General features: G+C 39.6%; 1 protein-coding gene across 1 annotated transcript in view; it reads right to left on the bottom strand.

The window, feature by feature from the left end:
- The window catches only part of ELF1 (E74 like ETS transcription factor 1), a 114,813-nt gene that overhangs the window by 99,511 nt on the left and 1,154 nt on the right, over window positions 1–14,148 (bottom strand). The window lies entirely within an intron of this gene.

The following is a 14,148-nucleotide window of genomic DNA, read 5'->3' as shown; positions in this document are numbered from 1 at the left end:
TAGCCCGGTATAGTGGTGCAAGCCTGTAGTCCCAGGTACTCAGGAGACCGAGGCAGAAGATTCTCCTGAGCCCAGGAGTTTGAGGTCACAATGAGCTACAGTTGTACCACTGCACCCACCCTGGGTGAGACAGCAAGACCTTGTTTCTAAAAAAAACACAAGAAAGAAAAGAAAAAACTTAGTATTATGGTTACAATTCTCATAAATAGAAGCACTCAATGTTAAATGTTAAGTCATAATGTCCTACGGACTGATGACTGACTTGGCTTAACCTTTTGCTTTAGGCCTGAATCACAGAACCCTTAGCTCCCGAAATGATTTTTAAAAATTATCCCTGCTATTATTACTTTTGCTCTTTGGTAAAAGAGAAAACAAATATAAAGAGAAAAGAAAGGGAATTTTAGGACACATTAAAAAAATGTGAACTTTAACTTCTCTTAGTTACACTTCTGGTCATAACAGAAATGAGGAAACTAACATTAGCAACTAGCCATGTAGCCTCATGACTAAGAACATGGGGTTTGGAGTGGGTGACCCAGGCTGAGTCCTAATTCTATTACTGACCAGTTGTATAACATAGAGCTACTTAAAATCTCTAAGCCTCTGTTTTCACATCTGTGAAAGGGACAGTTAAAATCCTTATTTCACAAACTAATTCACTTAAATTACTTGTTATAGTGCCAGGACACATAGTATGTTCTCAAATACATAACGAAAAGAGGCAGATAAACAAGCTGCAGTACATCCATACTTAGCAATAAAATGGAGCTAACTATTGATAAATACAACTTAGATGACAATCAAAAGTGTTATGAAAAAAGCCATGGTCAAAGGGTTACATACTGCAGGGGTCCTCAACCCCAAGGCAGGCAAGCATCACCACCTGAGCTCCGCCTCCTGTCAGAGCAGGCAGAGAATTAGATTCTTATAGAAGAGGAAACCCTACTGTGAACTGTGCATGCAAAGTATCTAGGTTACGCACTCCTTATGAGAATCTAATGCCCAGTGATTTGGGGTGGAACAGTTTCATCCTGAAACCATCCCACCCACTTCTGTGGAAAAATTGTCTTCCATGAAACTGGTCCCTGGTGCCAAAAAGGTTAGGGACCACTGAATACTGTATGATTCCATTTACATAACATTTCCTGAAGAGACAAAACTACATTGATGGAGAACAGATCAGTGGTTGCCAGGGATATAGATTGGTGGGAGGGTGTGACTACTCAGAGAGCATGAGGATTTTGGGAAGTGATGAATTGTTCTATATCCTGATTACGGTGATGGTTACACAAACCTAGACATGTGTCAAAATTCACAGAGCTGTACATAAAAAAGTCAACTTTAATTTATGATAATTTGAAAAATAAAATGAAATTTTAAAAAACCTCCAATAGCCCCATAACTCATTAATTCAGTCCATAATCACAAGAAAACAAGAGACACAATCAAATTGAGGGACATTCTACAAAACACCTGACTGTTACTCTTCCAGACTGTCAAGGTCAAAAAGGAGATTTGAGGGGATAAGAGAGATAACAATTAAGTGCAGTGTGGTAATACCTTGGACTAGATCCTGGAACAGAAAAAGGACATTAGTGGAAAAGCTGAGAAAATCCTAATAAAGTCTACAGTTAATAGCACTGTACCAATGTTTCTTAGTTTTGATCACTATACTATGACTGCATAAGATGTTAACACCAGTGGACGCTGGATAAAGAATATACAGGACCTCTTTGTGCTATTTAAGAAACTCTTTTCTAAACTTAAAATCATTTCAAAATAAGTTTTAAAAAAATGCCAGCATCTTTAAGAAAAAGTCTGTAATAATTTCATAAAGCAAAAATACATTTCTTTCAAAGACAAACTGATGCCATCATGCATACTTTGATTAAAATGATTTTACCTATACTAAGAGTATATGTTATCTGAAAGGGATTAAAACAGACTCCACCATATATTATGCAACTTATTAGCCATACTCATTGCCAGCATATATGCTTATAACTTTTATAATTCTATCATTTGATTTCCCAATTCAAGAATAATTTATTTTTAAAGCAATGTCTCAAATACTACCCCTTAATATTCCTATTGGAAAAAAAAAAAAAAAACCTTCACCAGTCTATCAGCACCCATAGAAAAATTCCAATACAAAACATTTATCTATCTTGACTTCAGTCTACCTTACTATGCCTTACCTCTAGGCATTCCACCCCCCAGCATGTACTCCACAATCTGGCTCTGTCCTGTTTAAGTAAAGTGTATACTTTTCAAATATTTCTTAAGACTCTATAGAAGATATTATGGATTATGGGCACACCACTATGCCCAGCTAATTTTTTAATATTTTGTAGTGACAGGATACCACTATGTTACCCCAGCTAGTCTCAAATTCTGGGCTCAAGCAATCCTCCCACCTCAGCCTGCTAAAGTGCTGGGCAGGTGTAAGCTACCATGCCCAGCCGAAGATATTTTTTAATTCAAGTTTTTCCTTTAAAAAAAAAAAAAGAACCCGAATTGGCACCCTGTCACACACTGCAATCCCAACTACAACCACTATTCATTCTCACTCCCTGCTTTTCACAGCCAAACTTCCTCAAAAGATGTGTATATACTGTCCTTACCTACTCCATTTCTTCATCTCCCACTCATTCTTCAACTCAGCCTAATCTAACTTAATCCTGCCCCTATTATGCCACTAAATCTAACTAAAGACCTCCCAGGGCTAAATCCAATTAACATTTTCAGAACTTGTTGTGTTAGGCCTATCACTGTAAACACTTCTTTGGCTTCTCTGATAACACTCTCACCTGATTTTGCCTCAATTCTAGACAGCTCTTTCTCAGTTTTCTCTGCCCCACCTCCTCACCACTTACCACTGGAGGTCCTAAAAGCTCAAAGTCTTCTTACTCCAGACTATCCCAAGACAAATAGCAATTTTTAGGGCTTCAAACTACCAAGTCACAGTATCAAGGTGAAAATCACTTATCCTCAATTACCCTTGACAATTCCCTTAAGTTCACCCTTTAAGTACACTTTACCATATGAACAGCCCACAATGGCAGCCAATATACAATCCCATCCAACATTCAAACACCACACTAAACAGGTAGCTTATAAGTTAAAGACCAAGGGTACAGGGCTGGGCGCGGTGGCTCAAGCCTGTAATCCCAGCACTTTGGGAGGCCGAGACGCACGGATCACGAGGTCAGGAGATCAAGACCATCCTGGTTAACACGGTGAAACCCCGTCTCTACTAAAAATACAAAAAACTAGCCGGGCGAGGTGGCGGGCGCCTGTAGTCCCAGCTACTCCGGAGGCTGAGGCAGGAGAATGGCGTAAAACCCAGGAGGCGGAGCTTGCAGTGAGCTGAGATCCGGCCACTGCACTCCAGCCCGGGCTAAAGAGCAAGACTCCGTCTCAAAAAAAAAAAAAAAAAAGACCAAGGGTACCAAAAAGTACATCATTTTTCTTGCTCCTATGCCATTCCACCTCCATAATCCCTCATTTAACACCCATCAATATCTGCCCACTCTGCTGAAGATAAAAATCAAAATATTTAACATAGCCGAGAATATCTTTTTTTTTTTTTTTTTGAGACGGAGTCTCGCTCTGTCGCCCGGGCTGGAGTACAGTGGCCGGATCTCAGCTCACTGCAAGCTCCGCCTCCTGGGTTTACGCCATTCTCCCGCCTCAGCCTCCCAAGTAGCTGGGAGTACAGGCGCCCACCACTTTGCCCGGCTAGTTTTTTGTATTTTTTAGTAGAGACGGGGTTTCACCGTGTTAACCAGGATGGTCTCGATCTCCTGACCTCGTGATCCGCCCGTCTCGGCCTCCCAAAGTGCTGGGATTACAGGCTTGAGCCACCGCGCCCGGCCCGAGAATATCTTGTATTATTTGATACCTTGCAGCCTTATCTCCCATCACATCTTACTTTCTACATTACTACCCTCCAGGCCTTTAATTTCCCAAAGTATACTCTTTCTTCCTTGCAGAGCATTTGCAAAATGCTACTTCCTCAATCTACTGTGTCTTCCCTTTTCTCCCTTTCTCTTATATAAGGCTTAGTCATCCTTTGGGTCTCTACAGAAACATCATGTCCTTAGGGCAGCCTTCTCAATCCAGCCCTTCCCCACACCTTGCTAGGGGTCTCCTGCCATGCATGTACACTTAAGCACACTTTTTACTTGTTCGATCAATGTCTGTCTCTCCCACTAAACTGTAAGCTTCATGAGGATCTTGTCAGGTTTATCATTGTTTTATCCCAGCACCTAACACTTACATATTGGTGAAATAAGAAACTTCATCATTACAGATGCTTTTTACACTCATAAATAATGAGCATACAGTATCCAAATACAAATTGAAATCTGCTTTTTAAAATTATTTAATTGGGGTAAAGTAGAACAAAATGTATCATCTTAATCGTTTTTAAGTACACCGTTCAATAGTCTTTAGTACATTCACATTGTGGTGCAACAAAACTCTTCTAATCTTTCAAAGCTGAAACTCTATATCCATTAAACAGTAACCCCCATTCTCCCTTACCCGCAGTTCCTGGCAACCACCATTCTACTTAAGTCTCTGTGAAACTATTCTAGATACCTCATATAAGGTGAATCATGTAGTACTATCTTCTTTGTGACTGGCTTATTTCACTTAGCATGTCCTCAAGGTTACGTAGCATGTGTCAGAATTTCCTTCCTTTTTAAGGCTGAATCCCATTTCATTGTATGTACACAGCACACTTTATTTAACCATTCATCCACCGATTGATCTTTGGGTTGCTTCTACCTTTTGGTAACATAATAAGTATTTATTATTGTAATGCTGCTAAGAACAACGGTGTACAAATATCTCTGAGACCCTGCTTTCAATTATTTTGAGTATATATCAAAAAGCAGAATTGCTGGATGATAATTCTCTTTCAAAAAAAAATTTTTTTTTGAGACGGAGTCTTGATCTATTACCCAGTCTGGAGTGCAGTGGCACAGTCTCGGTTCACTGCAACCTCTGCCTCCCAGGTTCAAGCGATTCTTCTGCTTCAGCCTCCCAAGTAGCTGGGACTACAGGTACCCGCCACTAAGCCCGGCTAATTTTTGTATTTTTAGTAGAGACAGGGTTTCACCATATTGGCCAGGCTGGTCTCGAACTCCTGACCTCGTGATCCACCCGCCTCAGCCTCCCAAAGTGCTGGGATTACAGGCGTGAGCCACTGCACCTGGCCTCTTTCAAATTTTTTAGAAAGTGCCATCCTGTTTTCCATTATGGCAAGACCATTTTACATCCCCACCAACACAGGCATTCTTGTACAAGAGTTTCAATTTTTTCACATATTCTGTTTTGTTTTAATTTCATATAAACTTTATGTGCCTTCATTTTCCTACAAATTTGTGGCAAAAAGCCATCTAAAAATATGTTCCATAAACAAATAACCTTCTAGAAGGTAATGGCAAGGCAAAAGAAAAAAGTTTTTCAAAGTCGCATTTTAAGGGACAGTAACATTGTAGTTCATGTGAAATGGCATTAAAAACAAAGGAAAAAAAAAAAGGAAAGGCATTCCCACTCATATCTGAAATTCTCTGATGCCACCTGCCTGCATGGAGCTTCAAATTCCTTGAGCAAGCTTATGTTTTGCCTCCCTTCAGGATACTCCTCCTTCACTACTGCCCCAGATTCATGCGCCAGGACACCTTCTCCCATTCTCTTTGCCTGTGGCTGTACCTTTCCTTTCTATTTCAGCTCTGCGCACCTTGGCATTAGACTGTATCAATGATAAACACAGATGTTTGAACAGCAGGGGTAAAATGAATCCCATCACAACCTTGCAAAGTTGAATGTTTGATTAAAACTGAAAATGAAACACACACACATACACACACACACACACACACACAACCTGAAAATGGATAAAAAAGCTTCATATAGAGCAATATATCAACACATCCTAAATCAGAAATGTATCTTGGTCTCTGGACTCCAAATTCAAAAAACTTTAAGTAATAAGATTAAACTACAAATAAAGATTTAAGACAATCTAGAATGATTCTCTCGATCAAAAAGTCACTAGGCTAGACACCTTCCCAAAAATTTAAAATAAAGCACAAAAATGTTTTAAATCAAAGGTATGTATTCAATAGTGATTAGTCTGCATCCAAAAATAAAAGATGTTTTCAAGTTTGCATACACACAAAATTTATAGAATAGTTGTTACTTTTTCAAAGTTCGAGTCATCTATATTAGAAGTACTTTTCTTTTTCTTTTTTTTTGAGACAGAGTCTCACTCAGTCTTTCACCCAGGCTAGAGTGCAATGGCGTGATATTGACTCACTGCAACCTCCACTTCCCAGGTTCAAGCGATTCTCCTGACAGGCCCTCCAAGTAGCTGAGATTACAGGTGTGCACCACCACGCCCAGCTAATTTTTGTATTTTTAGTAGAGACGGGGTTTCATCATGTTGGCCAGGCTGGTCTAGAACTCCTGACCTCAAGTGATCCACCCACCTCAGCTCCCCAAGTGCTGGGATTACAGGCGTGAGACACTGCACCTGGCCAGAATTACTTTTCAAAGAAGAAAATGTTTTAGTATTTACATTTGTGAAAATGAACTCAGGAGTGAACACTTCCATTAATCCTGAAATAGTAACCATTATAGCACAAAAATGTAGAAAGATATTGTGTGATAAAGTTTCTTAAGTATTGGTTAAATGTTAAACTAAAAATGTATTTACATAAGTTCATTGTCATTTACAGTTTTAAAAAGGATATCATAGCAAAACCATTAAAGAAGGTTAGAAAACAAATATATCTTCAAGTTTACTGACTCTTCATTCAATACCTAGGTGAAAAGTAACTACATCACCAAGTATTCTGAAAGTTACTTTCCTTGGCCGGGCACAGTGGCTCACACCTGTAATCCCGGCACTTTAGGAGGCCAAGGCGCCCAGCATTTAGAGTTTGCAGTGAGCCATGATCATGACACAGCAGTCCAGCCTGGGAGACAGAGACTCCCTGTCTCAATAAATAAATAAATGAGTAAATACTTAAAAATAAATTTAAGAAAGTAAGTTACTTGTCTTAAACTGTATCTAAATAATACTAACCTAATCTAAATAATCTAAATTATATGGCAATTTACCTTGTAGACCTACATAAACATGTGCACTTTCATCATAGTCTACTTCACTTACAATTACACAGTACTGTTTGTAGAATATAAGATATACATGTTAGCAAAAAATAATTTTGAAAAGTTACCCACAACTCCATATATTTACTTTGAAAAAGTTAAATAAAACCAAACACTTAAAGTTTATTGTGTTTGTCAAACTACATTTTTCAGAAGAACTGTCTCAGAGAAATATTTAAATAATGAAAATCTCCAGGCACAGTGGCTCACACCTGTAATCTCAGCACTTTGGGAGGCTGAGGCAGGAGGATCACTTGAGGTCAAGAGTTCGAGACCAGCCTGGCCAATACAGTGAAATCCCATCTCTACTAAAACTACAAAAATTAGCCGGACATGGTGATGCATGCCTGTAATTCTAGCTACTTGTGAGGCTGAGGCATGAGAACTGCTTGAACTCGGGAGGCGGAGCTTGCAGTGAGCCGAGATCATGCTACTGCACTCCAGCCTGGGTGACAGAGTGAGACTCCGACTCAAAAACAAAAAAAAAAGACCATTAACATTATAGTTGACCATTAGTACATTACCAAAATGCAAGGTCCTTATGGTGAAGTATCAGGTCCCTATGGGGAAGCATCAGTGGCAAGGGGGTCAATCAATGATTCATCCATTCTCCTCAGTGTGGATATCACCTTCTTAACGAAGGCACAATTGCTGACCTCAGAAGGCTGCTTCAACCCACTTCTGCTTTACTGGTGACACAAATTTCAAGCCCTAAATGGCTATCCCACCCCTTCTGACACCTCTGGAAATTCAAGTGTGTAAGACATTTATAACATTATTGGCTGTAAACAGCTCATCTCTTGGGAAAGTTTTATTTGGTCATGAGTCCAAAACTGAAACATTTCCTGAGTTGCAGTGAGCAAATAAGTATTTCACAATCACCATTTTATTTTGATTCAAGCTAGTTTATGAAACTACCAAAATAGTATAATTTGTGAGCAGAGTGTCCTTCTAAATAAGTAGCATAATATAACCCAAACTCATTTGTGTAAATACAATTAAGGCAATCCGTCCAAAACAGAGAACTTTTAACAACTAAAACCAAATCCACAAAAAAACAAGGCAAGAAGGCCACTTTCACTTAGCCAAAAAAGGGTATGGTGGGATGTTTGATATATTTCTCAAAAAATACAACTCTCAAGGATAATACCATATGTCTTATAAAATGGGATGAAAAAAATCAGTACAACAAAAGGGACAAAAGACTATTTCACAACAGGCCTACATGCCACAATATTTTAAAAAACCAACCCTTTCACATGAAATTTCTGGAGCAAAGAAGTACCATCTAAAAAGCATTCTTGAATCATTGCAGCTTTTTAAAACTACTGGTTCCATTTTAGATTCCCTTTATTTAAAAGCCTCAGAAAAAGTTCAGAGAACAAACTAATTTCAAGCTTTCTATTGAATGAGCATCACCTGCGCGCACCCAGGTGGAAGAACCAAAGCCAGTTCTAAAACAGTAAATCACAAATGAATGAAACTTTAATTCTTGATGGTTTTAGTCTTGATATTTTGTCCACAGGGTGGCAGTCTCATAGTATTAACTTGTTCATGAAGTCAATGCACAATTTTAGAGTTCGAAAGCCACAGACACATGCAGGTATGCAATAAATTTATTAGCTGGCCAATGCTAAGAGTAAAAACTGCCAGTCCCCTCCAATAAACTCCATGCTTCATAACTTCTCTATTTCTTTTGGAAATATTTACTTTCTGAAGTCGTAGATTTTTCCTTCAGTGTTATCTCTTGTATCCGATCCTTTCTATTCTGCTGCCACCACCCTATTTAGGAAGAGAGTAGAAGCAAGGAGAGCTGTTAGGAGATTATTATTGGACTGCTGGAAGTCTGTTACCTCTGTCAAGGCCTAAAGGAGTGGGAACAGGAAAGGGATAGTAGAGACGGAGACCACAGATATAATCCTTCCATCCTCCAGTTCAACCTGCACGTTACTACCAAATTCGTTTCATTAAAACATTCCTCGTATTACCAGAAATCTCTTTCCCTAACTAAACTACTTAGCTCCAAATCCAAAGGGCTTCCAAAATCTCCTTGTCAAGGGTCTTCGTAAAATAAACTTTGTTTTGCTTTAAATAGACTTTGCCACTTCTTGATTTTCATTCATTCATTCAAATGTTTTCTGAATGTTTACCAGGTGCCAAGCCCTGCTTCAAGTCTGATGATACAGAGGAAAACAAGTCAAAGCCCCTGCCTCCAAAGTTACACTCCTGACAGTACAGTCTGTGAGCTGGAGGATATGTCCCCAGACACTTCCAGCTCTCTGCAGGTCAGAGGTATGGTTCTTCCTAAGTATGAGCCATTGGAGGCACACCAGGCATCGGGAGGACAGTAAAAACACATTGTCCACTACAGACCCTAATCTATTTTCACAGCCTTATTTCCCATTCTTATCCTACTTGCAACCTCAGCTCCGTTAAAATGTGCTAGTAACTGTTGGCGTGCCTCTGCTCCTGCTTGCTTCCTCTCAATGCCTTGTCCCCGTCCCTGTCTCTACTAGCAAAAGCCTAACCAGCCTTCAAAGTTTACCTCGAATGCTGCCTCTCACAGGAGGCCTTTCCTCATTCCCCTCACACAAACTCAGATGTGGATTTTGAACACCATCAAACACTTATGATCCCTGGCTTAGTCCCCTCTGAGCATGTATCACACTATGTATTGTATCATAATTATCTGTATACTTATCTAACCTCCTCCATCAGTTATTTACTGAGCACTTGCCACATTTGTGGAACTAACTAGGAGCTGAAGTTTTCCCATTAAATTACTCCATTATTATTTTAATTTTTATTTTCTAGAGAGAGGGTGTCACCCTGTTGTCCAGGCTGGAGTTCAGTGGTGCGATCACAGCTCACTGCAGCCTCAACCCAACCCCCCAGGGTTCAAGCAATCCTACCACCTCAGCCTCCTGAGGAGCTGGGACTACAGGCATGCACCACCACACCAGCTAATTTTTGTATTTTTTTTTTTCCGTAGAGGTAAGTTTCACCATGTTGCCCAGGCTGCTATTATTTTAAAACAGATAATATCCAAATGATAAATGTAAAATCTAGAGATCAAATATTCTATTTGGTTTTTATTGCTTCAATCCTTTTTAAGAGGTTGGTTGAGATAAAACTTACATACCATGAAGTTTATCTATTTAAAGTGTACAATTCAACATTATTTAGTACATTTATAGAGTTATAGAGCTATCACTGTAATCTATTTTAGGACTTTCAATCACCCTAAATTTACTATCCACATTGGCAGTCACCTCACCCGAAACCTCCCTATCCCCTCTAAGCTAAGGCAACCACTAATCTACCCTCTTTCTCTATAGATTTGCCTATTTTGGATATTTCATATAAATGGAATAAAAATGTGGTCTTTCATGCCTGGCTCCTTAGTGTAATGTTCTTGTGATTGAGTACCTCATCCCTTTTTATTCCCAAATAGTCCACTACGTGGATACACTACATTTTACCTATTCACCCTATTTACTCATCAGCTGAGGGACATTCAGGTTGTTTCTACTTTTTGCTTATGAATAATGCTGCTATAAACATTTGTGTACAAGGTTTGGTGTGGGCATGTTTTCATTTCTACTGGGTACATACCTCGGAGTGGAAATACTGGGTTATATGGTAACTGTTTAACAGCTTGAGGAACTGCTGAACTGTTTTCCAAAGCAACTGCACCATTCTACATTTCCAGCAGCACCGTATGAGGGTTCCAACTTCTTTACTATTGTTTGAATCTTTACTACATACAGAAGAACGATCTCATTATATGATATCCTTGCCTTCAGGGAACTTATATTGACAGAATAACACAAGAAATAAACAGAAACAAACAGGTTAATTTCAGATACTAAGAAAATGAAAAAAAAAAGTCATAAAGTAACCAGAAAGTAACCAAGGAAGAGGGATCTCAGGTGGTCAGAAAAGATCTCTCTGAGAAGGTAATGTTGACCTGAGATGTGCAGAGCTAGAGGGGGAATATTACAGGCAAAGGAAAAAGGCAAGTAACGAAACTCCGAGACAAGTATAAGTTTGGCATGACAAAAAGGAAGCCTTCGTAGCCAAGATACAATGAAGTAGTAGATAAGGTAGGACCTGAGGTTACGAGGGTAGGGTCCAGACAATGTTGGACCTCCGAGACCATGATAAGGTCTTCAGATTTTAGCTGAAATGCAGTAATTGTTTTAAAATCCCTTCTACTTCTTTAAATACCAGCGTTCATCTCGGCAAACATTTACTGAACTTTCACGTCTTTCTTTCCCGAAGACCTTGTCTCTTAAAAAAAAAAAAAAAAAGAGACAAGGTCTTCGGGTCTTGCTCTGTCACCTGGAGTGCAGTGGCGCCATCACAGCTCACTGCAGCCTTGAATTCCTGGGCTCAAAGGATCCTCCCACCTTAGGCTTGCAAGTAGCTAGGACTACAAGCATGTGGCATCACACGTGGCTAATTTTTTTACATTTTATTTTTGTAGAGACAGGCTCTTGGTAAGTTGTCCAGGCTCTCTCACTCTTTTCTTTCTTTTTTTTTTTTTCCCCTGAGGTGGAGTCTCGCTCTGTCTCCAAGGCTGGAGTGCAGTGGCATGATCCTGAGATCCTGGCTTATTGCAATCTCTGCCTCCAGGGCTCAAGCGATCTTCCCACCTGGGCCTCCTGAATAGCTGATACAGGCGCAGCGTGTGCCACGACGCCCGGCTAAGTTTTTGTATTTTTGGTAGAGATGTGATTTCACCATGTTGATCTGCCTGCCTCAGCCTCCCAAAGTGCTAGGATTACAGGCACGAGCCACCACATCCTGCCTCTTTCATATATCTTCTAATAACACCTAACAGTAGCAAATATTAAAGAGGTTATTTGGGTAAATCGACAGCACTCAGTGTCACTAATTTATGGCCCAAGAGAGAGCTCCTAAAATATGCCTGCCAATAGCACAAGTGTAAGAATGAATCCTCACAAATTGATCACCTAGCCTTAACCAATTTAAGATATGTCTTACTGACAGTAACGAGCAGCTGTCTTCAAATACCAAGGTCACTTTCAACAAAGCAAGACAGATCATTCTCATACTTTAAACCTAGATTTCATTCCTATAAAGTGAATTCTTATTAACTGATTGCTTTTCTCCATTCTATTAATTACAAATTAATATTCAACTCCTAAACATAAAATCTACGGACACAAAACAGTCTACGTTTCTTTATTGCTTGAATCTTTTAAAACAAGAATTTTTCACATGCCACTGCTATCTTTGGGTTTTCCAAGAGACAGAAATGGTTTAAAAAATTTTTGCGACATAAAATGTCACTCCTTGATAAAAGAACCTGTTACCTACTCAAAATTTTATCAAGTTAAAATTCCTTTCTACATTCCCAGCTTGATTTCCCATGGCTCTCCCTGCAGGCACTCTGTGCTCCTGCCAAACCGACTACTTGCCAGCCTCATACTTGTTCACCCTACCTGAGTTTTATGATTCACATTCCCCAACAGGAGAAATCCAACCAGTTCTTCAAGGTCCACTCTCCCCTCTAGGTCTCTCCTCCAGTCCTCTCCCTAGAGCAGAACCGATTCCTCACCTGTTACTCCAGTAGCACTTCTACAACTCAGACGTTGCCTTACCACATTCTATGTAATGCACAACTACACGAAAGATAAATCCGTGTTTTATACAGAGATGACCCAACTACTTCCTTTGTGTTCGCCCCCCAGTATATGGTACTATTTGCAATTACCGAGTGCACAGTTGAAAATAACATCCATTTTAGCACCATTTGGTATAATGTTGTAAACTCATTACAAAATGCAAGGTCAGCGCCTGGCATGGTGGCTCACGCCTGTAATCCTAGCACCTAGCACTTTGAGAGGCCAAGGCGGGTGGATCACCTGAGGTCAGGGATTCGAGACCAGCCTGGCCAACATGGTGAAACACTGTCTCTACTCAAAATACAAAAATTAGCCGTGCGTGGTGGCGGGTGCCTGTAGTCCCAGCTACTTGGGAGGCTGAGGCACAAGAATAGCTTGAATCTGGGAGGCGGAGGTTGCAGTGAGCTGAGATCGGGCCAATGCACACCAGCCTGGGTTACAGAGGGAGACTGTCTCAAAAAAAAAAAAAAAGTCAAAACTTAAGGCCTCTCTGGGGACAATTAAGGCAGAGTTATCCAAGTTATCTTTCCTTCTTTCCAAATTTTCAACTACTGTATAATTCTTTAGTAACTGCTTCTTAATGACACACTATTACTTATTTAAATGAAACTTCCACTTTCATTATCTACTCAAGAATCACTCAACAATTCTTGTAACTCTATTTAAAATTTGTGAGTCATATGTGTTATCAAAAATGTATGGCTCTAAAGCCAGAGAACAGAGAAGGTGAAAAGTCTCATCATACAGCTAATCACAGAAACCAAAATATTATTCGATTCAGTATTCTATCCACTAGCTAACATGAAGAACCCGAATATCAGTAAATCCAAAAGCATCTGGTGGTGCTTGGTGTGTAGCAAACACACAAGTATTTGAATTAATGAAGATGATTTAAAATACTTAGACTTTTTCTTTTTTTTTTTTAACAAGGTAAGCCTAACTAATCCTTAATCACGCAGATCACATTAACAAATTTACTGTGCAGTTAAAGCTACAAAATAGTCTGGGAACACACATACTAACAACCAAAACATCTGCTCTCAGTAATGGCACTGACCAGAAACCCATCTACAAGAGTCACTTTTTCCTTCTTCGTTTGTTCCCAGAGGCCCAACAGACTAAACATTATAGCTGACCCTACTTTCTAATTTCAGCTTGCATTTAAGATAACGCTTTTGTTTCATTTACAGCTCACATGAGGCTGACACAGCTGCCCCTTCTTTGTAATAAACACAGGGCTTCTATATTTAAAAATACAGTGAAACGTTGTTTTAACGTCCCCTCCCCAGTCTCCAGCCAATTTTCT

Source organism: Rhinopithecus roxellana, chromosome 18 (assembly GCF_007565055.1).
Source record: "Rhinopithecus roxellana isolate Shanxi Qingling chromosome 18, ASM756505v1, whole genome shotgun sequence".
NCBI classification, from domain to species: Eukaryota; Metazoa; Chordata; class Mammalia; order Primates; family Cercopithecidae; genus Rhinopithecus; species Rhinopithecus roxellana.
This window is presented reverse-complemented; position numbering and strand designations above follow the sequence as displayed.